We start from the raw sequence: 24,042 nt of genomic DNA on the forward strand, positions 1-24,042 counted from the left end.
TCCCGCTTCAGTTTCCCAAGCAGTGGGACTGCGGGTTTGAGCCACCCCCGTCAGCTAGGGGAATGTCTTTCATTTGGTGTGCACGGGCCACTGAAGGAGCCTTCCTGTCTGCCACCAGGCATGCAGTTTCGATAACCAGGAGACTGAAAAAGAACAAAACGAAAAGTTCAAGCCTGTGCTAATTAGCTCAGCCTCGCCCCGTTCTCGCCTTCTGTTTGCCTGTTCCACACAAAGGGAAGTGGATTTTTACCTAAAATTTCCCCATTCCCAATTATTCTGAGCCTTGGTTTCCACGTGGCCTCCCTTGCAGACTCTGTATAAACCTCATATTGCTTGGGATGCTTCTAGTTGCACACAGTCAGGACTTACACGAGAGCCATGCAATATAACCCCAGAAGGTCTTTTAAGAGGCTGGCTGCCTAGCTGAGACTACAGATGGTCTGAGGAGACAGACAGTGGCCCCTCTGGACTCCTAAGCTCTCCTGATCCTCCAGCATATGATGGAGGTCTCCCTTGACTTTACAGGTATGGAGTAAGTGAATCTAGTTCCTGAAAGTAGACATCAAAGATGAGAATCAGCTGCCACTGGGAACTGCAGCAAACACACTCCCCAGGAAGCCACCTCAGTGCCAGGTAGAACATGGGCAAGAAGAACTAATTGCATAGCTACCACACACAAAAAAAAAAAAACCAATCCAACGCTTTTATTCTTCAGCGAGAAAATGGATCTACTTTGGGGTGCAGTTAGCTCTGTTGGAGGATGATAATTGCTTGGGAACCAAATGCACCCCTTCCCCGAACTCCCTCGTAACCAGGCACTGTTCCCCGCTTGCCTGGGACCTGCTGCTAAGAACAAAAATATCTTTTCTGATCCACGCTGGAAAGAACATCTAAAACTCAATAAATCAAATGCACCCAGTCAGCTCCTCTCCTGACAGGGGCAGAATTTGCGTGGCCCAAGCTGAGGGACACACAACCCAGGATGGAGATCTGGCCACCAAAACTGGGTCAATGCTGGGGCTTGAGCCTTAGAAGTCAGAAATGTTTTCCAGTTGGATACAGAGAAAATCCGGCCCCCAGGACTGCTGTGCTCGCAGCTGGAGACTGAAATAGACTGTTCACACGGATAAACACACTCCCTATTTGTCTGGGAAACAACCAGAGTCTGATGGGAAAACATGCCAAACACGTGCCTGTTCCCCGAAGCTTTGAGGAGGCAGCCACACAAGATCAACAACGAAGGAAGAGAAAAACTATCACTGTACGTGAAAAGCAGAGAAGCAGCTGCAGCTGCAGCTGCAGCAAAGACAGGGTGTCTGTCTTCTCAGTCATCACGTGTTCCAAACAGCAAGAAGGACTCAGGGCTCAGGGTACCTGCGTGGTGCCACCCACGCCTGATTTGGTTAGTGCTTTGCTTCTCCTTCTTATCATAGGCTGTCTTATTTTCTACAGAAAACACACCTGGTCCAAAGAAGTCTTGGGGCAAGAGGCCACATTCTGAACCCTTTGTCCTGTCCAAGTTCACAAAGCCAGGGTGCAAGACCGGAGCCCGACCCCACCCCCAGCTCACAGACCTGTGGCCCTTCCGCCAACTCACAGGGAATCTGAAACTTCCTTTAGATATGGGATGAAGGGATCAGGAAAATGGCTCAGTCGATGAAGTGCTTGCCACAGAAGCACGAGAACCTGACTTCAGTCCCCAGCCTCCACATAAAAGCCGGACACGGCAGCAAACACCTGTATTCTTAACACAGGAGAAGGGGAGAAGGGGATCCTTGGGGATCAATGGTCAGCCAGTCTAGCCCAGTTCATAAACTCCAGGATTATCTGAGAGAGACTGTCTCAGCAACTAAGGTGGAAAGCGGTGGAAGAAGACACCAACGCTGACTTCTGGCCTCCACATACCCATATACACACACGTATACATACATATACACACATGTATACATACATATACACACACATATACATACACGCATGCACAATTACAGTATGCACAAACACATACACACCCAGCTGCAAAGCAAGGGAGACTGGATTTTCTTCACCGTGGCAAATGAAAAGATGAGGTGTTTGGTTCAAAACATTTTTATAAGCATATGGTTTTTAAGATTGATCCATTGAGCTGGGTGGCCATTTTAGTGCCCCCTTTCCCAGCAGAATGGGAGAAGCAAGCTTCAAATCTTCCCTTTTTCATGGTTTCCTTTGATCTTGTGGAGGTGGGGAATTGTTCGCTTGTTTGTTTGGTTTTGTCTATTTTAGTTTGGTCTAGTCTGGTGTGGTTTGGTTCTAGGCACAGGCTCACTGTGTAACTCTGACTAGCGTGGAGTTTACTATGTAGACCAGCCTGACCTCAAACGCACAAGAGTTCCACGTCTCTGCCTCCCGAGTGCCAGAATTCAAGGCATGCACCCAGCCTTAAAAAAAAAAGTCTTTATTTTAATGTTCCACTTAATGTGTTTCTTGGGTCCATTTAGGATCTCATATTCCTGAGATTGGGTTTTTTTAAGTTTTTTATTTTAGGTTTGATTGACACATAATAACCCCACATACTTAGAGCTGGACCCACACACACACTCACACACACACTTGGGGTGAAAGTCTCAGGTAGGCACCCTTGTGTGAGGTCCTCACAGTCCCCACTTAGAAACAGAGAAAGGGAGAGCAGGTGCCGCAGTTCCTTCACGGGAGACCCCGTCTCAAGCACCACCTGTGAATTATTAATGACAAATTCTTTATGGGGAGGGGGAAACTTCTTGGACTATCTTTGATGTACTTTTAGCAACCGGGAGCCGTCTTCCTCTGGCAGCTTTTCCGAGCTGTCACATTATTTAAATGAGAGCCTAGCTGACATTTGCAGATGAATGAGCTCGGTAGAAACTAAAAAGCTGTGTTCTGAGCGCAGCTTTGATGGGCGCCGTTTGGGCTTTGATTTGGGAGTGACTTACCCACGGTTGAGAACAGAGATGGAGGGCGCTCCCAGCAACTGTGAAAAGAACAGAGGGAAAAGTTTTGTGCTTCATGACAAACAGACGAGTGTTCCACAAGTGACATTTGCAGGGAGCGGGTGGTGGGGACGCTGTGCTCAGAATATACTTAGAATCGCTCCGTTCCTCATTGTTCGTTATGTATCTAATTATTCTAGTTACGGGCTTGTCAAAGAAAGTTTTATGTGACACGTGTTGTTCCTTAAGGGGAAAAAAAGTAAGTTGGAGTTGAAATCTGACTTTGTTCAAGGAGTTGAGGCTGCCAGGGCATGAACGGGGAGACCACAGTGTCACGGTGTAGACAGGCTGGCCACAGACGTTGACTTCACTCCACCCCACATTCCGTAGTATCCTGGCCACTTACTGACTCATTCTGAGGTCGTGTAGCCAGGCACTGGGATACAGTGGCCTCAGCTTGAGATAACCATTGGAAAGCAAGCTCAGAGACTGGCCAAACGGATGCTGGCTGTCAGTACAGTCTGCAGATATGGTTCCCTTTATCGGATAGTGGCTTTCCCTTGGGAGCTACAGAGAGCACAGAGCTTGAAAATCAACTTCCCCTTTACAGGTTGGCCATGTCTTTGAGCCAGCCTTGTGCCCACTCAGGCCCTTTGCGCTGCCCTCCCCTGTGCCCTGTGCCTGACTCTCCCTTCCTGGTTTCTACCCTTCCGGCATTTCCCAGTCCTCCAGCATACAGCACTCTCTGTTTTCCTGCCCGTTCGTTTCTGCTTGTTAGCTTCTTTGTATACCTTAGTTTATTTTTTTAATTTATCTTTATTTTTAATCACATGTATATGAGTGTGTGAATGTGGGTTTGTGCACATGAATAAGAGTGCCTTCAGGGGAACCGGAGTTGCAGGCACTGGGAGCCTTTGTGAGCACGCTGAGAACCGAATCGGGTCCTCTGCAACAGCAATATCGCATGAACTCCTGTGCTATCTCTCCAGCCACTGCTTTAAAAACTTACACTTTGTGTGTGTGTGATGCACATGTGGAGGTCAGAGGACAGCTGGAGGGAGTCAGTTAGTTATCTCAGGTTGTCTGGTTTGGCATCTTACCGGCTAAGCCATCTGGCTTCCTAGACTTCAGCGTCTTCTCCATTGGCCTGGTTTAACAACAGCTCTAGCTCGCGACTGCTAGCCACACCCCTGCTCCCAGGCCCGGTCCCTACCACCTGCTGGTGATTCTGGGGTTATTATGGAAACAACGAAGGCCCTGTGGGTAGTTCGACCCACAGACCCCTGTAGAGAGTGGACTGGCTGTGGAAAGGCCGTCCCCAGCCTTCGAGAGCCCCCCTGAAATTGCTGCACGTTTGAACCTTTTGGGGGGGTGCTGCCTCCAAGATGGGCAGCCTCTGTCCGTTTGGCACTGGCTATAGAGTCACCCCAACTCTAGCCTGCTTGAGAACAGCACCCCCACTGGTCACCCTTAGCACCTGCACCTGAGGCCGGCCTGCAGTTCATCTTACAATTTATTTATATACTTGAGATTAAGTGATAATTTCTTGCTTGGCCCCACTCACTGGCCAATCATGCCAGAAGACTCCAGTCAGGAAGGAGTGTGCTGGGGTGGGGGCTGCTTAACTTCATCTTTCATAAGCCTTCGTCGGTCGCCATTCACCAGGTGCCAGCTGAGTGCCTTCTCTGGTCATTATTAATTAATTTATTCATTTATTCATTAAACGTTTCAGGGTAATTTACCATCTGAAAAGAGCGGTGGTAGCAGCACCATGGGCTTGAGGCAGAACTGTACAATGGGAGCCTGAAGGAGCCACTTTAGAAAAAGGTTTTCAATATTAAAAGTACCAAAATGAAGAAAGAAAAAAAAAAACCCACCACAATTGTGATGGTAAATTACAATATGATAATAGGTAAGAAAGGCAATTATACATTCATCACTTGCTATGAAGTGGTTATTACAATAGTGTGGCATTATAAAATTGATATGGTTATTATAAAATAATAGGGAATTTATCTTACCTTTTTTTGCATTAAGAGATAATAAAATTACTCTCTGAAAACAAATTGTACCTCCTTTTGTCTTCATGAAACATTAGCTAGGCCTGGACAGTACTCTAGAAACTTCCTTTGTTTTATCTGGTGTTTCTTCCCTCAGGGACTTGCCAGAAAGCTGCTGGGTCTGCTGGCCCTCCAAGCCCTTGTTTCTGGCAGGTGAAACAGACAATCACAGGCAGAGGTCACCTTTCACTGTGCCCCCACCCCCACGCTTGTTAATTTCCAAGGGAACATCCCTTTTTTCATTTGGTCAGAACCTGTTAGGCATAGACAGACCCTTCCAGAACAAAAATGTCCTCATCGCCCTGAGTACATCACTGTGGCCAAGGAGGACCCATGAGAGCACAGGATTCATAGCAGGCCTGGGGCAGGAAGACCTTCCTCTAGGTGTCTCTCCGTCCATGACCCCAGAGGTGAGCTGCCGTGTGAACTTGGCATTCGTCTGAGCTGTACCTTTGCCAGTGTCTGAGCTGGCTTCATTCTTGGAACACGTGGAAGCACGGGCTTTGCTTGGCAGTGAGTGAAAGCCCAAAGGAGCCCCTCCTAAAGAAATGTGGAGGCACAATGCCCCTTTCAAGAAGAGTGCCATGAAACCCTCCCTGGAAATGAAGCCTGGGGTCGGGTTCGTGAACCACCTCAGTGGCTTGGAAGCATGCCGAGGAGGAAGCCAGCGGGGGGGGGGGGGGGGCGAAAGCTAGAATCACATCGTGTGTATGAAATGGAGCAATCGGTTTGCCTCGGTTTCCCTGCCTGAAACAGAGATCTAAGATCCCAGGGACTGTGTGTTCTCTTTCTGAACAGGGGAATCAAGGAGACCCAGGCACACACTCCAAGCATCGCCTCAGCCCCGCACCCCAACAACACCTGCAAACTTTACCAAGTCCCCACTATTCCCAGGCCACATCAGTGCAAGCCACTCACGGGCCCCTCCAGCCATGATCCCCCTCTCGAGAGCTCTGCTCCCAGACTGTCTGATCATGTTTCCCAAACAAAGTACACTGGCAATTTGTCTGGCTGCTTAATTTCTCCTAAGACAAAGTGACAGCCTCCTGAGTGCTCCCCCTCTGTGTTGGCTTTTATTCTTTCTTTCTTTATTTTTCCATCTCGCCCACTCTTCCCTGTTGCTCAGTCTCCCCACCGCATTCATCTGTCACTCTGGTATTAGCCCACTGTCTGCCTGGCAGCCCACAATTACACACTTATTTTATTACTTAGTTTCCCACCCTGAGCCGGTGAGTCATCCCTAACCTTTCGCGCTGTAACAAACTCCTCTTCTACTTTCCTTCCTCCCCGACAGCCTCCTCACCCCTTAACTTTCAGAAGTCAATGTCTGCTCAAACCCTTATCAACGAGCGAGACAGGACAGGCTTAACCTTGTTTTCCACCCAAGCAATTGGTTTGAACAAATGAAGTGCTGTACTCTGGGTTTTCTGGTCCCTTGGGATCAAAACAGGAATAATAAACAGGACTCAAGAAGGGCAGGAAAGTGATACATTGGTCCCACGGGCAGATCTTGGACCAAGACAAGGCAGGGCACTCCTTTCTGTAACCTGGACTTCACTACATGACTGCGTCGTCAGATTGCAGAAATGAGGCTAATGTCCAGCTCCAGACAACTGGGCGTGGGGCTCCTGGGTGTTTTCAAGTAACAATCCTAAGAAAAGCCAGAGATGCTTTTCAGTGTTTGTTGCATTCAATTTATTTAGTGGAGAGGACGGAACGAGCGTAAGTGGAGGTCAAACAACGATTTGTAGGAGTCACCCCCTTTTTTCACTTCATGGGTCCCAGGGATTGAACTTGGGTCTTCAGAATGGGCAGCAGGCGCCAAAATTTCCCACCTTAGCCATCTCATTGACCAGGGTTTGTCTTTTTGAAAAGATATAAAACCCCAAAAGTTACATAAGTTCTCTGTGTGGGAGCCGGCATGGAGTTGTCCCTGAAGATGCCAAGAAGGAAGACGGGACAGGGAATCTTGAAGAGGGGGCCTAAGAGCTGGAGAGACCAGGGGTTCCTTACAAATTTTAACCTACTAATATTCACAGAAGAAAACAGACTTGGGCTAAGACTGGGACATAACCTTCAGGGTCCAGAGCCCAAGTCCTTCCCAGCATCCATGTTACCTGATGCACCTACATACAGGTCAGAGGAGAATGCAGATCAGAGAGGGCATTGAAGCACACACGCATGGGGAGCGAGACAGTGAACTGTACAGCTATCCACCCTCACAGTCAGCTCCGCCCGAATCAGCAAGTCATCAAAGCAAACACAAAATGCCCAGCAAAGGCCTGGACACCCACCTGGCAGTCACAGAGCATGCAGCAGAATCTTAGAGATGAGAACTCAGGATTTAAGGCGCTCTGTGTGGGGCTGGAGAGATGACTCGGGGGACTGAGAATGTGTACTGCACTTGCAGAGGACCAAGCTGGGTCCCCAGCACCCAGGTGGGAAAGGTCAGCTATTGTCTACAAGTGAAGCTCTAGGGGATCCCATGTTGTCATGTGGCCTCTGAGGGCACTGAATGCACATGAGCCTCTCCACACACAGACACAAAGATGATTTCAAACAACAACAACACATAAATCTGAAGGCACTGGATTTCCCAGCTTGTGATGGGAACATCTTGCTAGCATAATCGTCAACTTTGTCTCCCCACTGGTCATAGCTTTTCTCCCCATATCCTATTAAAGGTTCGTTGGATTTACTTGTTAAAACACACAATTCAGAGACTTCTAGTGTAATCACACAGGGGTGTGCAGACACTCCTGGATCCTTCAGAAGCCCTCATCACCTCTCCCCTGACCACAGAGTCCCATCCACACACACTGTCTCTCAGCACCCCTGCGGCCCCCTGGCAGGTGCCAGTTCTCCTCAGCCTCACCCACCAGCCCTTTATGGGGCTCCCCACCAGGGGCACAGTACGATGGCTTTGTGGTATTTTGTGACCGGCGTCTTTTATTTAGGTCATTCACATCTCAGTATCTGGGTGGCATTCTGCTGTGTGGCTATGCTATCCTTTATCTGCTTGTTAGTTAATAAGCACTCGAGTTGTCTCCATTTGGGTGCTGATAAGAATAATGCCACTGGCCCTTCCCTTTTAACAATGTTCTGCCACTCACCTGGTTGTTGCTGCCAGCTCATGTTTGCCCTAACATCCCTTGCCTGAGTAGAAGCTCCACCACGGACTAGTCAAGATCAAACACCGCTGAGCAATCCATCTTCCTTAGGAGCCTGCTGTTCTGACTGAACCCTGACACTGTCTAAATGGCAATGGATCGTGGCAAATGTCCCTATGACATTTCCAATTTTCTCTGTCTCTGCGTTTCTGTACCTCCTCTTGAAGGTCCTTTGGATTTCTGATTAACCCATCCATCACTTTTCATGTTCAGATCGCAGAGACCCTGCAGTTTGGTTTCCACATGAAGCATGTCTACAGTCTTTCTCTGGTCCCCTAAGCTCCACAAACTCAGTCTTCACAATACCGTTATATGGAAAAATGGTGCAGTACTCAAGAAAAACAAAACTGAACACCAGAAAAATGGACAAAGAAGCAGAAGGAAAATCCAGATCTGCCGCTGCATCTGGCACCTTCTGGGAGAACTCATGGACAATGACCAAAGCTGCTTTAAAAAATCATTTGTTAGCCGGGTAGTGGTGGTGCACACCTTTAATCCCAGCACTCGGGAGGCAGAGGCCCGTGGATCTCTGTGAGTTCGAGGCCAGCCTGGTCTATAAGAGCTAGTTCCAGGACAGGCTCCAAAGCTACAGAGAAACCCTGTCTCGAAAAGCTGCAAAAAATAAAAAATAAAAAAAATCAATTGTTGACCAGTAACAAATTCACAGGTAAACAAGACAAGGCAATTAAAATCAGAAGTCTGACCAGAGAGACAGTCCAGTAGGGAAGGGTGCTTGCTCCCAGCCTAAGATCCACGAGAGGAAGGAGAGAATCACCTTCACAAAGTTGACCTCCCACCTCAAGCCATGGTGCACACATACACACACACACACACACACACACACACACACACCACAATACACAACAAATAAACAGATGAAATTTAAAACTAGATGTTCCTAAATTAATGTAGAACCATGTCACGAGGGGTGCAGTGGTGGTGCATACCTTTAATCCCAGCATTCGGGGGCAGAGGCAGGCAGATCTCTGAGTTCAAGGCCAGCCTGATCTACAGAGTGAGTTCCAGGGCATCCAGGCCCAGGACAGAGAAACCCTGTCTTAAAAAAAAACAAAAGAAAAAAGAAAAGATCATGTCACAATGTTACCCTCATGTCAGCAACACGTATTGCTCTTACACTATTTTCTTGTGTGCGCGTGAGCACAAACATGCACACATGCAGAGGCCAGATGTGAGCCTCAGGAATCCTCCTCAGCCACTCTTCACCTTTTTCCATTTTAATCTTTATTAATTTTTGACGCTCTCACTGAACCCAGAGCTCACCAGTTTAGCCAGTGTGAGCCCCAGGGATCCTCCTGTCTCTGCCTCCCCAGTGCTGGGATTCTAGGCACACACCGCCATACCCTGCTCTTTATGTGGGTTCCGGGGTTCCTCATGCTTGCACAGTTTACTCCCAGAGCTGCTTCTCCAGCCCCTGTGCTTATATCTCTATTAAGAGCCTGCAGTGGATGAGCCAAGCAGACCTCATCAAATCTCAAGGCCTCTGATTTACAGTCGTCCTGATAGAGCCTGGGTTAAAGTTTATCCTCTCAGCTCTTCAAGAAAGGCTCTGCTAAGCAAATTAATCTTGTCAACAAGATTGCTGGTGCCTGCCGAAAGCACTTTTCAAAGCACAGGATGTTTTCAACTGCATCAAAGGGGGGTGGGATTGGGGCTACAAGTTCTCCTCGGGGCTTGTCCAGGGCGTGATCAATACTCACCTTGAAGAGTTCGGAATGGTACTACTTGTCTCCTTCCCATCTCTTGAGTTTTTCCAGGCCTGTAGTAATCAAATACCCGCCCGCCCCCCCATTTGATTGGAAAGTCACTTAAATTTTACATAGTCAGCCAAGCCTTCCCAGATGTCCATCCAAATGGGAATGAAATGAAATGGACGGTCCTGTCCTGACGGAGAGCTTTCCAGGCCACTGAGCTCTGCTGGTAAAGAACTCAGCCTTTTAAGTTGGACAGTAACACAGACAGATCCCGCCACTGAGCGGCTGGAGCAAACTCTGAGTCTAGACACATACGTGCATGGAAAGCTGTCCTTCAAATGCTCTTAGGGTAAATTCTGAGAGGTGCCTCTGAGCTTAGCATCGTCACTGAGGGGAGGAAGAAGGAACAGGAGCTTGTACCTCGTGCCACTTCACGGAATGTCACCACCCTCATTTGCACAGGAAGCTGGGGTTCGGAGGGAATCGCTCACCCCCACCCAGGTTCTGACCCCATTAAATGCCTTATCATGGTATGACCAAGCAGCGCCTTGCTGCAGACCCCGCATGACAGAAGACTGCCCTGTGTTCTATGGCACTGTGCCCATGTGATTAAGGGGGACATTAGGAGTCAGTGAGCTAGCCCAGTAGGTAAAGGTGCTTGCTGCCACACCTGCTAATCGGAGTTCAGTCTCCAGAGCTCACATGGAGTAAGAAGAGAAGCAAGTCTTCAAGTTTTCCTCTGACCTTCACACATGTATGTGGCTCTTATACTGTAGGGGTGTGGGTGCATTCACATGTGTGTGCACGTGTGTGCATACACACATATGTTAAAGAGAGAACACTAAAGATGGGGATGAAGAGAGGGCTATATGGTGACATGCAGCAAGTTGAAAGATTTCCATCCTGGAGGGAGGCTCCTTAAGAACTTGAAGAAAACAAGTCATAAATCTCAGGAAGACCCTGAAACTTACAAGACCCACAACACCCCTACCTTCCCATAGTTATGTAAGAGTGAGAACTGCAGGCCACAGTTGTCAGGGAGCTCCAGGGTTGCAGCCCACACATTGTGTCTTTGAGTTACTTATGACCCAGCAAATCACCCCTCGTCCCCTCTCGGGATGGCACCCTGATAAATTCAACAGCTCACTGAGTTGGACTTGTCAGATCCTCTCTCTGGAGGGAGGAGACATTTGTTCTCGTCTCCCCAGAGAAGAGTCACACAAGAACCGGACAAGAGTGTGGGTGGAGTCTGGAGAAGGGAAAACCAAAGGACGAGGCAAGGAGGCATCTACCTATTATCAACACCTCCCCTCGAAGACACTACGCACCTCAGAGATGTCCCCAGAAACTTCTTTGCAGTCCATTCAGAGATGTCCCCAGAAACTTCTTTGCAGTCCACCGCTTAATAAGGTGTTACTTAATAACGACTTAGCAACTCACTGGGCTGCTCCCTGCCTTGGGAAAGCATACACCAGTCTCTCTGTTTGTTATGTTTAGCTTTATTACGTAAACTGCTGCTTAATTCACATCCATCTCTGGATTCTTTCCTTCTTTGAGGACAAGAACTAAGAGATACTCCCACAACCAAAGTGTCTTTTTAGTCTGCTGATGAAGAGACTCGAGGCTCAAGATGGTTCAAGTCCAGTGTTGTAGTGGGGTTAGGACAAGCCTTCCAGACTACAGCCGTTTGGAAAAGATCTTTAGCAATAGCTGCAAGGGACAGAGTATCTGGAGTGGCAGACCGGCATCTGTCTCCTTAGAGAGACGGTACTTTTGTTCTCAAATAAAAAAAACAACTAGTCCTTTCTGGATGTCCCAGTGCCCTTTATGTCTGGTTAGCTCCCCATAGAGATCTGAAAGGACCAGGCATCCAGAGGCCTGAACTGCCAGCCAGGCCCAGAGCCAAGAATCAGCACCAAGATGATCCCCTCCTCCAGGCTCTCTGTGGCATCGGTTGTCCTGTGACATCAACACATGACCAAAGGAGACCGTTAAGGAAGCAGTATCACAGCTAGGCCCAGGGGCACTCACTGGTCTGCCACCCAAGCTACATGGGAGGCTGAGACAGAGGGATCATGAGTTCCTGGCCTGTCTAGGTGATTTCCCAAAGTTTAAAAAGAGCTGGAGAGTTGCTCAGGGGGAGAAGGCTTGCCTAGCTCATGAGAGCAGCTAGGTTCAGGCCTCTGTGCTGGGATAGGGAGAAGGAACCAGGAATCACACAAATAATTGCAGAAGAAAATGACACAAAGCGCCTTGTGACAGTTCTGCAAAGAGTAATTACTCCGAAAAAAAGTTCCCCGGTGGATGTCAGCCCCATGACAAACGCCCTCCCCGGACCCCTGAGCCTTTAGGCTTTATCATCCAGAACAGACATTGGTAGCTATTACATCTTTAACCCAGGCATCAGGAATGCAAACTCAGAGGTGTTCCATCAAACGAAGATGCACACTGTGACGAGCTAGGAACCCGGGAGTTCTTGAGCACATCTGTTCTGCTAGCTCAGCTGCCACAGCTTGCCCCATCTGAACTCCGCTCTAGGCTGGCCCACTCCGCTCTGTGCTGCTCCCCCATTAGTAACAGAAGCCACAGCTAATTGGTTTCTGGGCCACCAGTTCTTTGCATTCATCACCCAGGCTCCTCAAGAGGCTCCAGCCTGCCACGCCGTGGACTTGTCTGGGCCCAGACAGAGACTTTGCTCCCCTCTTTATTTGACAACCGCTGCTAATTGGAAAATTACTTCTAAATTCATCTTTTGAAAACAACTAAAGTCCAGACTAACTGCTGGAGGGCTGTTTTGTCGACAGTGTCCTAACTAATTGCTGGCAAGAAGCCAGAGACAATTCCTAGGAAGGAAGCAGCCCTGCTAGAAGGTTCTAGAGTGGATCAAAGGTGTATGGGAGGACATTAGCAACAGATGCCAGTGACCTCTACCTTTGTGTCTGTCCACAGAGGCTTTGGAACACACAGTATCATACAGACCACCAGCCAATGCCTGGGAGGCTGTGCTAGACATCAAGTGTGTTGCTGTGTGGTTGCAGGAGACTCCTGGGGTCCTTGACAGTTGAATTCTTAGTCTGCTCCATTGATGGATGTCAGTCAGACACCATTTAAGGCTAGTCAGAGTGGGGGCAAGAAGATGACTGGGCCATGTCCCCCTGAGTCTACATCCCCAGGGAAGCTAAGAAGTAAGGCCAAAGAGATTCATAGCACCTGACATGCGTGATCAGGTGTCCCTGGCCACCCTCTGAGGGAAGGTTAGTTCCAGAACTGAGCAAGGAAAAGGACTGAAAGGCTGCAGTAGAAGAGGGATAACCCCAAGACCCATCAGCTGCAGGGCAGGCAATGGGAAAGGGAGACTTGACATCTGACCTCACAGGTCAGATTTGCAAATCCAACATGCAAAGAATTCCTTCACATCAGCCTTGGCTGTGTCAAACAATGAAGACCAGCTGACCCTGAACTCACCACACAGTGTGTCTGTGTGTCTGTGAGTCTGTGTGTCTCTCTGTGTGTTTCTGTGTATATGTCTGTGTGTATGTGTCTCTCTGTGTGTCTGTGTCTGTGTGTGTGAGTCTCTGCGTGTATCTCTGTGTGTCTGTGTGTTTCTGTGTATGTGTCTGTGTGTATGTGTCTCTCTGTGTGTGTCTCTCTCTCTGTGTGTGTACACAAGTGCAGATGCTTGCAGAGTCCAGAAGAGGGCATCAGATCCCCTGGTACAGGACTTATAGATTGTTATAAGCCCTCCAGTATGAATGCTCAGATTTTCTGCAAGAGCAGTGTGTGCTCTTAGACACTGAACCATCTCTTCTACCCAAAGAAGTTTCTAAAATGCCCCCGTGGCTTACATTCCTCCAGTGTCTTCCTGACACACCCAAGGTCTTTCCTAAGGTCCATGTCCAGCTGCAGGAGCTAGGTCTGGTGTCTTCTTCAACTCCCTCAGGCTCTGACTATTGGAAGGAGGCAGGGGACCCTCAAGCGGCCCAGGCAGACATGGGAGGGAGGTTTTCAGGGTTCTTTAAAGTAGCTTTAGAGATCAGCTAATGAAAAGAGAAGTGGTTGTCCAAGGAGTAAAGATACCTCTCTCTCCCTAACTCCCACCACACACACACACACACACACACACACACACACTCACTCACACACACACACACACACACACTCACTCACACACACACACATACACACGAAGGTCTGTCCTTGCATACTGGAGATTGGCTACAATCAGTTGTGATTATAATATTACAATTATTATAAAAGAATTATAATATAATGTTATATTTATAATAAAATAGAATATTTCTCATGAGAGGCTGAGGAGATGAATCAGTCGAAAAACTGCTTCGATACAAGTGGGAGACCCTGAGTTCAAACCCACAACCAGTTGTTTGTTTTTTGTTTTTCAAGACAGGGTTTCTCTGTAGCTTTGGTGCCTGTCCTGGAACTAGCTCTTGTAGACCAAGCTGGCTTCAAACTCACAGAGATCCACCTGTCTTTGCCTCCTGAGTGCTGAGAATATAGGTGTGCACCACCACTGCCCAGCCCCACAACCACATTTAAAAAGCAAGGCATGGTGGTATCCTTGCAATCCCAGCACGGAGTAGGTAGACAAGAGGATCCCTAGGGTTCTGTGGTTTCCCCAGCCTAGACTACTTCCAAGCCAGCAGGTGTGTTATGTGGAGACTGTTCCTGATGTTCGAGAGGACATCCCGACTGTGATCTGTCTCTCTCTCTCTCTCTCTCTCTCTCTCTCACACACACACACACACGCCCCTCAGAGGAACACAGCCCACCGTCTAGTCCATGGAACCAAAATTACCAGAGGCTGTGTTGCTGTTCCTGTCCCCAACTTTGTGCTCTGCTGGAAGTGGGCAGTTAGTGACACACGCCCTGGGTCCTTCAAGTCAGGGCCGACCAAGGTGGGCTGAAATCACAAAGAACAGACCATTTCAGACAAGAGGACAGGAGAGGGCTGGGTGCTGAGAACACCACACACAATCCTGCACTAGGACACAACTCTGAGGTCATGCTGGGTTGAGTCCAGGTCAAGCCATGTGCTACCCAGACTCCAGACCTTGACCACACTATGCCCGTCCCATACCCCCAGGGGGTAAACCAAGGAAGCAGAGCCCAGCATCCACTTGATAGGCTGCAGAGCCCTGCACAGTGTTAATCATCACGGTTTCTAGAATGCTCCCTTGGGAAAAGTGACAATTTAATGAATGACTGAAGTTCTTCCAAGTTCCACCACTCGACCTCCTTCAGCTCTTCTTGCTCTGAGACCTAAAGAGAAAAAAACCAGGGGTCACTGGGCAAGCATCCAGAATGGAGGTCACCCACCAGCTCACACCAGATCTGCTCCACACATCTCTTTTGCTTGGTAGGCAAAAATAAAAAAGACATTGTTTGAAATTTTTGCCAGCTTTCAACTGGAGTGACTTGTGTACCCAGAAAGCACCTAAAGAACATCTCTCCTGCTGCCATCTACTGGACCCGAGAACAAGGGTTGCCCTGAGGAAGACCCTGTCCCTCTCCAACCAAAGGCAATGACTTACCTGGTCCCTCTAGGGAAGCTATGGAAACCTTTATCTTAGATTTAGAAATACATCACTTATCCACAGGGCAGGCTCCTTGTGGTGCCACATTTAACCAAGCAATGCACCTGAGCACTAAGGGCCCCTGTCTGCAATGAAAAGGGGACCAAACCAGCGGGAACCCAGAACTCCTCTACCTGTATGAGTGGGCTTCTCTACAGACACGTTGGGCTCCAGCCTTGAAATGACATCTCAGATGATGTCTGTGCCCCCTGCAGAAATGTGGCCCCGGTGACTGTGTGGAATGGAAGGGCTTTGGAGCAAGTCTTCTCCGGATTAAGCTCGGCGCTGTCTCCAGCAGCACCGGCATATGGCGGGGTTAGAGTACAGGTGCCCCAGGCCCTCAAGTCCTGATAAGATGGGTGCAGGCCTCCCTGGGAGTCTGTGGAGACACCCAGTGTTCTTCCTCAGATCCCGGTCGGGTCCTGGGAGGATCAGGTTCTTGTGTCCTTCACTGGGCTGAGGAGGGCAGTGGAGGTGAGTGGTGCAGGGCAGCATAAGGTGTGCTTTGGGGGACAGTTCTGAATTCTGACTGCACAGAAGCGTGTGTGTACAAGCATACACCTCCAGCACTCCCCCAAGCCTGTGTGTGCAGCAGAGGGCCATTGTGTTGGAAGTCAACCAGAGCAGAGAGAGAGAGAGAGAGAGAGAGAGAGAGAGAGAGAGAGAGAGAGAGAGAGAGAGAATGATGAGTTCCTCTACTCCTCTTTGTCTTTTGAAATAGGGTCTCCTGTAGCCCAGACTGGCCTGGGACTCACTATGTACCAGAGCAAAACCTTGAACTTCAGATCCCCTTGTCTCCACCTCCTGAGCGCTGAGTGCTGGGATTGCAGGTGTGTGCTACCACATCTGGCTTGCACAGTGCTAGCAATGATAGCCAGGGATTTGTGCAAGCTAAGCAAACACTTTAGTAACTGAGCCATACCCCCAAGTCCACCTCCTCTCTAACACATAGCAGGACAGCTGTACAGAGTCTTGATTGGTATCTCCTCCCACCTGCCAGGAGCTTCTGGAGCAATTCCTGAATTGGGACAATCACACTGTCAGGAAAAGTGTAGAGGCAAGCTGTAGTGAGCCACTTTTCTTCTTGAGAGGCATGGTCAGGCTCAACCAACACATAGCTAGTTCCCATGGCTTCTCCACCTCTCCCAACCCCGAGGGCTTCCAGCTTCCTGGCTACCATCTGCATGTTCTTTCTTTTCTTCCCAACTTCCTGGCAAGGGTCTTGAAGGAGCTCTAGTCAGCCCAAGCATGGCAAACACTGCTCTGGCAGGCCTTGCCCTTCCCCCCATTTCCTCTGCCTTGCTAAAAAACAGTTAGATTCATTCCTAAAGCTGGCCACCAAGGCCTATTTCCTTATTTGGCCACTTCTTCCTCCTGAGACTGACAACCAAGGCCCAGCTATCAAAGCATTGAAGTCCAGCAATCAAAAGCTCCCTAACAAGTCCAGTTAAAATTAAACACTTCATCCTAACAAGGAGTTTGCCCCTTTGCCTTTATAAACTGCCGTTTGCCTATGGGTCACCTCTGTCTTCTCACTATCCAGGGACAGTCTTCTGTCATTGTCCCCCAACCGACAAATACCTCTCCCCCATCTCCCTTGTTCCTTTCCCCTTCTTCCTCTTCCTCTGTCTCCTGTCTTTGTCTCTTATCCTCTGCTCTCTGTCCCTCTGTGGAAACTAAATCTCTTTTGTGCTGAAAATTTAGTCTTGGGGGTCTTGAGCCGATACTAGTTCCTTTAGGTCTCACTCATAAGAGGAAGCAGACAAAAGGTTATTTGCTGTCAGAGAGAATATTGTCCCACAACCCCTTTTCCACCTGAATGTGTCCCGTGCAAGAGGTCAGTTCTTTTCCTCCTTCCAAGACAGGAACTTGGGATTCTCCTCTACAACTGACTTTGGAACTCATGCCTATAAAAAGCCAAGGGTGCTTTCAAGAGTTAGAGGATGGCTCAGTGGTTAAGATACTGGCTGCTCTTCCAAAGGATCTGGGTTCAATTTCCAGGGCCCACACAGCTGCTTATAACTATCTCCATGGGCTCCCCTGCCCTCTTCTGGCCTCCCTGGGCAGGCACACACATGTACACAGACACATGTGCAGGCATCATGAGATCCCCTGCCCTCTTCTGGCCTCCATGGGCAGGCACACACATGGTACACAGACACATGTGCAGGCAAAACACTCAAACATATTTTTAAAAAGTCGATTTTTTTTCCAGAGGGAACTTTCAGCAGGAGAGGTGTGCCAGGAACATGCTGGCAGCTTCTCCCTGGGAACCGGATTTCACACTGTTTGATTAAGGTATACAGTCTTGTAACTTTTACAAGTCTGGCAGTTAAGATGCATATTACATTCAACTAATATAATATGCCCGACTAAGAGCACAGATAAGCCAGACCACCAGTGAGTCCCGGTAGATACCAGGCCTGAGAGCCGGGCTAAGCTGGTGGAGGAGTTCACCGGTAGAGCAGTAATGCACTACATGCAGAGTCCCAGACTTGATCCGCAGCACTGAGGGGCTGGGGCGGGAAAAGCCACTCAGGACCAGGCTAAATGATTGCAGAGGGCTGTGTCGCCAAGCTGGGTGTCCACCTGTGATCCTAGCCTGAGGGAGGCTAGGGCAGAAGGGCAGAAGGGGTAGAGGTAGAGAGCAGACTGGACTCCAAAGCAAGGTCCTGTCTCAAAACAAAGCAAAACTAAACGAAAAAGGCAATTGCATCACCCATGCCTGGGCTAGCTCTCCCAGCAAGCATCTGAGGGCTCAGTACAGCAGTGGCAAACCATGTCACCCAGATGTTGCTGCCAGCAGAGCAGGGTCATCCCACTTTTTTGAAAATGCTGCTTGCTGTCCCTGAAGCACTGAAGCTACCCACAACAGAACAGGGTTTTCAACTTGACTTCAAGGGTGTTTTGAGACGGCCTTGGGAGGAGACAGGTGGTCAGAGAAGAGCCAGTCTTGATACTTTGGAGACCAGACCTTGCCATGGTAGAAGGAAAATCCGGTTCAGGACAGCAGGCCTGAGGGCTGCAGGAGAAACAAGGGGCCACATGGAAGAGCAGGGCTGACCATGTGGACAATCATGGACTCTAAAGGGAGAAGGGAGCTCCTTCAGCTCCCATGAGTCCTGAAGACCGCTAGGGGGCTCTGCCTAGGGCATGACCAGAAGGTATGGCATGGTGCTGGCCAGATCCAGACAGGAGCTGAGGAGTTAGGATTAGGTCCTCAGACTCAGAGATTTTTGTGAGGTCAGTCCATTTGCTGCTGTAAGAAAAGGAAGAGTTGCCGGGCGGTGGTGGCGCACGCCTTTAATCCCAGCACTCGGGAGGCAGAGGCAGGTGGATCTCTGTGAGTTCGAGACCAGCCTGGTCTACAAGAGCTAGTTCCAGGACAGGCTCCAAAGCTACAGAGAAACCCTGTCTCGAAAAACAAAAACAAAAAAAAAACCAGAAAAAGAAAAGGAAGAGTCTCTAAGGTGTTTTCCAGCAGCTTCTAGAAGCATCTACAAGGATCTTCACCCACCACAGTATAAGCCTGAAAAAGGCAGGATTTGGGGTGGGGTGGGAGTGAAAAGCTCTGCTCTGGACAGGTTTGTACATTAGGATTTGAACAAGCCAAGGGGGTTAGGCATTCCAACGGAAGCTACCAACATGGTTCACTGAAAGTACTGAGGTGCCGAGATACCCAAGGGAAATGCTGTGGAGGCTAATCCAAGGAACAAACCACAGGCCTGGTGCTGGGAGGCCGGGAAGGAAAGCAGAAAGTAGGTGGAAGACTGAGATAGCCCCCACGGAGAGGACCAGGGCATCAGGAGCAGGTGGGAGACTAAGATAACCCCATGGAAAGAACCAGGGATATCTGGCTTTCAGATGCAAGTTGGACATGTGTCTTCCTGCTCGGATTGGGTGCTCTGGGGGACACACACATGCCCTCTCCCAGATCTGGACATCAGCATTATAGAGTGGTGAGCAGGGCTGCAGCCTTTCTCCAGATTTTGGAGTCACTCCCTTCCTTTGCCTCTGTAAAAAGTAGCTTCTGGAGTCCTCCTCTTCCTTGCTCCCAGCCTATCCCTCTATCCCCAAAGCCCAGAGCACATTACCCTTGAATCTCTTTCTCCATTTTTCTTGGCTATATCTCCTTCTGACCATGACCACATACCCCCACACCCCCACACCCTCACCCCACCTCCCTCATAAGGTCTTCCCAAGGACATCAGATCAATTCAGGATAGTTTCATCTCAATGTCCTGACAGCATACCCCAGTCTATGCGAAGGAGAATGGGGACTCCCTCAGCACTCAACATGAGGCCCTTGAGTACCCCACTACTGGAACTGTCTACCAAGTATGGTCTGGAGACCCCTTTTTAAGCTGCTTGTCATCGGAGTTCATCAGACTGAAGGTTAACAAAACTTTCTCTCGTTTACTAGCTGTTTCTCCAACTGTCAGCAGGATAACAGAGTTTTTACCAATAAAGTTCTGGAGTGTTCTGGAATCCAAGGACACTTTTATATAACAGCCCCTTTCATGCCCCGCCTCCGTGACTCATGATCTTTTGGGTTCTGAGGATCCTTTGCCTTGCTTGTCCCCAAACTCCCCATGAGCAGCCAAGTCCAAGGCAGGGCTGAGCCGCTCGTGAAGTCAGTACATTCCATGTTCATGTCAAAGTTCAAAGTCTAACGATGGGTATATAAACAAAGCTTGCCCAACAGGCCACTGACACGTGCCCACACAGACACTCTCAGGCCACCTATTGGCTGAAATCGGAGTGACCATGGTAACATTTTGAACAAAAGCTATTTACTTTATGGTATAAACTATCTATCTTCAACACTTAGAAGGATCAAATTTTCCATGGAAATGTAAATTAAAGAATAATCTACACACCCATGGCTAATCCAGCTTCAGAGCAACAAGAAGAGGATATAGAAGTGACTAACCATGCAGAAAAAACCAGGGCGTTTGATCCTCTGTTCACATGGGTGGTAAAGTGGCAGTCAGTGTTCCAGCTCCTTCTATAGACACCAGCAGGTGAGGACGGCTGTATGTACAGTCTGCAGTCAGTGTTCCAGCTCCTTCTACAGACACCAGCAGGCAAGGACAACGGCTGCATGGTGAGGACGGCTGCATGCACAGTCTAGGCAGCACAAGCAAACTCCAGCCCAGATAGCTCCTTGTACGCTGCATTCTTTCTACCTGGTATATTTCCCAAGTACATCTGGGAAATGGCACACACAGGTCCAGGTTGGAAATGGTGGATACCAGAGCTCAACTCATAAGAGATTTCTGTATACCCACTTTCCAATGATAAAAGTCCTAAAAGTACACCCCAGGGTTGTTACAAACACCTAGTGTTGGACAAAGTCAAAAGCACTGAAAACTTTCACCAGTGTATGGTAATAAGAACATACCCAGCCGGGCGGTGGTGGCGCATGCCTTTAATCCCAGCACTCGGGAGGCAGAGGCAGGCGGATCTCTGTGAGTTCGAGGCCAGCCTGGTCTACAAGAGCTAGTTCCAGGACAGGCTCCAAAGCCACAGAGAAACTGTCTCCAAAAACCAAAAAAAAAAAAAGAACATACCCAGCATGACATCCTGTAAGCTTGCAGAATATGCAGATCACACGCAAATCATGTGTTCTCTTCGTGCACATTAGCAAGGCGGCAAAGCTAGAGAGCTGACTCTAGCACCAAGCTTCTCCACAAGCAACATCAGAGCCGGTCCACGAGCAACAACAGAGATCAGCTAGTGGTGGTGGTGCACGTCTTTAATCCCAGCACTCAGGAGATAGAGGCAGGTGGATCTCTGCGAGTTTGAGGCCAGCCTGATCTACAAGAGCTAGTTCCAGGACAGGCCTTGTCTTGAGAAACAAAAAAAAAAAATAGCAACAGAGATCTCTGCCTACCTATAGCTTTCCACCCATCCCACGCCATAAATGGAACCATACACACATGCATACACATGGTTATTACATGCAAATGCATATTTGCATATCATGCAAATACACCCTTGAATTATCTCATGCAGGTATACATTTGCATACCATGTGCATCTGCATTTGCATATTACCTGTATGTTTTTCACATCCTAATTACATTGTATACTAAATGAGAGTGTTAAATTAAATAATGTTTAGACATTAAAAATATTTTTATATAATAGTCTTGGCAGTAAGAAACAAGGAAACATTACTCAGTGTTTAAGACACTGCAGTGTCTAAGGGCGGCAGGAAGGCGGAATGGGGTGGGTGGGAAGGGAAGTATGATTACAAACGGGGGGAGGGGGTTACCATCTCACTGTGCTAAGCTGCATCCTGGGTTCTCAAGCCCTTCAGCAGGAAACCAGCACAGCTTCAAGAGGGAGGGCTCGCTACCACCTCCTCCCTTGGGGCCTCTATCCAGCTTCTCCCCAGGCAGGCTTCCTTCCTTGGTGAAACTCCCTCTATCTCGGAAAGGGGGGAGGGTGGAGAAGTGGCTCTGTGGCTAATAACACTTATTGAAGAGGACCCAGGGGCAGTTTTCAGCACCCACATAGCAGCTCATAACCATAACTTCAGTCCCAGGGGTTCTGAAGCCCTCCTCTGACCTCCTCAGGCACCAGGCACACACAGGTGCATGTACATACATGCAGACAAAACACACACACACACACACACACACACACACACACAAAATAAAATAAAATAAATCCTTAAAAAAACAGAAAGAACTGTGGCACCCCTGGCAGTTGGGGCAGGGTTGTCCCTGGTGCTTTGGCTGGCACCCATTCCTCACGCTGGATCGCCTTGCCCAGCCTGAGTACAGGGGAAGGTGGTTGGTCTCATGGGCGACTTGATATGTCATGCTTTGCCGATGCCCATGGGACGCCTGCCCCCTTCTCAGCAAATACAAAGGCATGTGGGAGGAAAGGAGGAGGGAGAGAGGAGGAGGAGGAGAGGAGGAAGAGAAGGTTGTAGTCAGGATGTAAACTTAATTAATTAATTTTTTAAAAGTAGGAAAAAAGCAAGAAGAGAAAAAAAAAGATGTTGTCTCTTAACTGTGTGGGTTCCAGGGATCACACTTCTGCCAAGCACCTTTACCTGCTGGGCCATTTTGCTGCCCCCTTGCCATTTAGAAGATTGGGAGGCAAGGGAGGCCAGGTGGTAAACTCTGGCCTTAATCCTAGCACCAGGAAATTGAAAAGGAAATAGAGAATTCAAGCTAACCTTGGCAACATAGAAAGAACCTGTTGCAAAACAAACAAAACAGCTTCTGGCATAACTCAGTGGTCGTTTGCTTAGCCTGGACTGGTACCTGGGTTCTGTTCCCCCAGAACTTCAAAAATGTGACTTTTCTGGAATCAAGGAGATTGAAGCAGGGTTGACACCTCAGGCCAGCCTGAGCTACATGAGAGTGTCTCAAAACAACAAGCAGCCAAAAAGAAAACCCTTAGTGAACCATAGAGAGAAAGAGAGAGGCTGCTGCAGAGGCCCTTCCTCCACTGGGAGAGCCTGTCTCTAAATAAATAAATAAAAATGCAAAAAAAAACTTGAGGATATTTTTACTGAATTTTTGTTTTGTTTTGTTTTCGAGACAGGGTTTCTCTGTAGCTTTGGAACCTGTCCTGGAACTAGCTCTTGTAGACCAGGCTGGCCTCGAACTCAGAGAAATCTGCCTGCCTCTGCCTCCGGAGTTCTGGGATTAAAGGCTTGCGCCACTACCGGCTGGCTGAGGATATTTTTTAAAAAAATAGAAAGAATGAAAAGAAAAAAAATAGTTAGTCTGAACTACATAGTGAGTTCCAGGCTTGCTAGCCTGGGCTACCATCTCAATAAAACAAAAGAGAGAAAGAGGTGTAGGGGGAGGGGGAAGTTTAATTGGTTTTTAGAATTTTCCAACATCAATCTTTAACACATATCCTGAGAAAATCCCTTAGCTGCAAAATTACCCACAAAGATACTGGACAAGTGGTTATTGTTCAACCAGAAAAAAGTCATTTAAATGATTTGCTTAAAGTTATCATAGCGGCTTGAGGTTAAGAGCACTGGCAGCTCTTCCAGAGGTCCTGAGTTCCATTCCCAGCAACCACATGGTGACTCACAACCATCTGCAATGAGATCTGGCTTGTAGGGATACATGCAGACAGAACTGTATACATAATAAATGAAAAAAATCTTTTTTAAAAAATAAAAGTTATTATAGTACAGTTTTCACAGGGACCTCCGAATATTTATCTTCCCAGCCCAATCCCAGCACTTGAGCGAGCATGTGCATACGCACACACGCCCGCACTCATGCACACATACACACACCCACTCCAGTGCTCCCCTCTGGACTCCACCTCCCCCAGGACTCCAGCGCCCCCTCTGGACTCCACCTCCCCCAGAACTACAGCGCCCCCTCTGGACTCCACCTCCCCCAGGACTCCAGCGCCCCCCTCTGGACTCCTCCACCTCCCCCAGGACTCCAGCGCCCCCTTCTGGACTCCTCCACCTCCCCCAGGACTCCAGCGCCCCCCTCTGGACTCCTCCACCTCCCATAGGACTCCAGCGCTCCCTCTGGACTCCACCTCCCCCAGGACTCCAGCGCCCC

At 48.7% G+C, this 24,042-nt stretch overlaps 1 long non-coding RNA gene across 2 annotated transcripts; it reads right to left on the reverse strand.

Annotated features, from left to right (window-relative positions):
• Positions 1-10,406: 10,406 nt before the first annotated feature.
• LOC119814765 lies at positions 10,407-16,125 on the reverse strand. Of its 2 annotated transcripts, XR_005285457.1 has the most exons (4): positions 15,616-16,125; positions 14,704-15,167; positions 13,733-13,924; positions 10,407-11,846 (listed from the first exon to the last, which is right to left on the reverse strand). It is a non-coding gene; the product is annotated as an uncharacterized LOC119814765 (long non-coding RNA). The 2 variants fall into 2 exon arrangements; XR_005285456.1 differs by lacking the exon at positions 10,407-11,846 and having other exon boundaries at positions 13,513-13,924.
• Between the last annotated feature and the right edge of the window lie 7,917 nt (positions 16,126-24,042).

This window comes from Arvicola amphibius, chromosome 5 (genome assembly GCF_903992535.2).
Source record: "Arvicola amphibius chromosome 5, mArvAmp1.2, whole genome shotgun sequence".
Classification (NCBI taxonomy): domain Eukaryota; kingdom Metazoa; phylum Chordata; class Mammalia; order Rodentia; family Cricetidae; genus Arvicola; species Arvicola amphibius.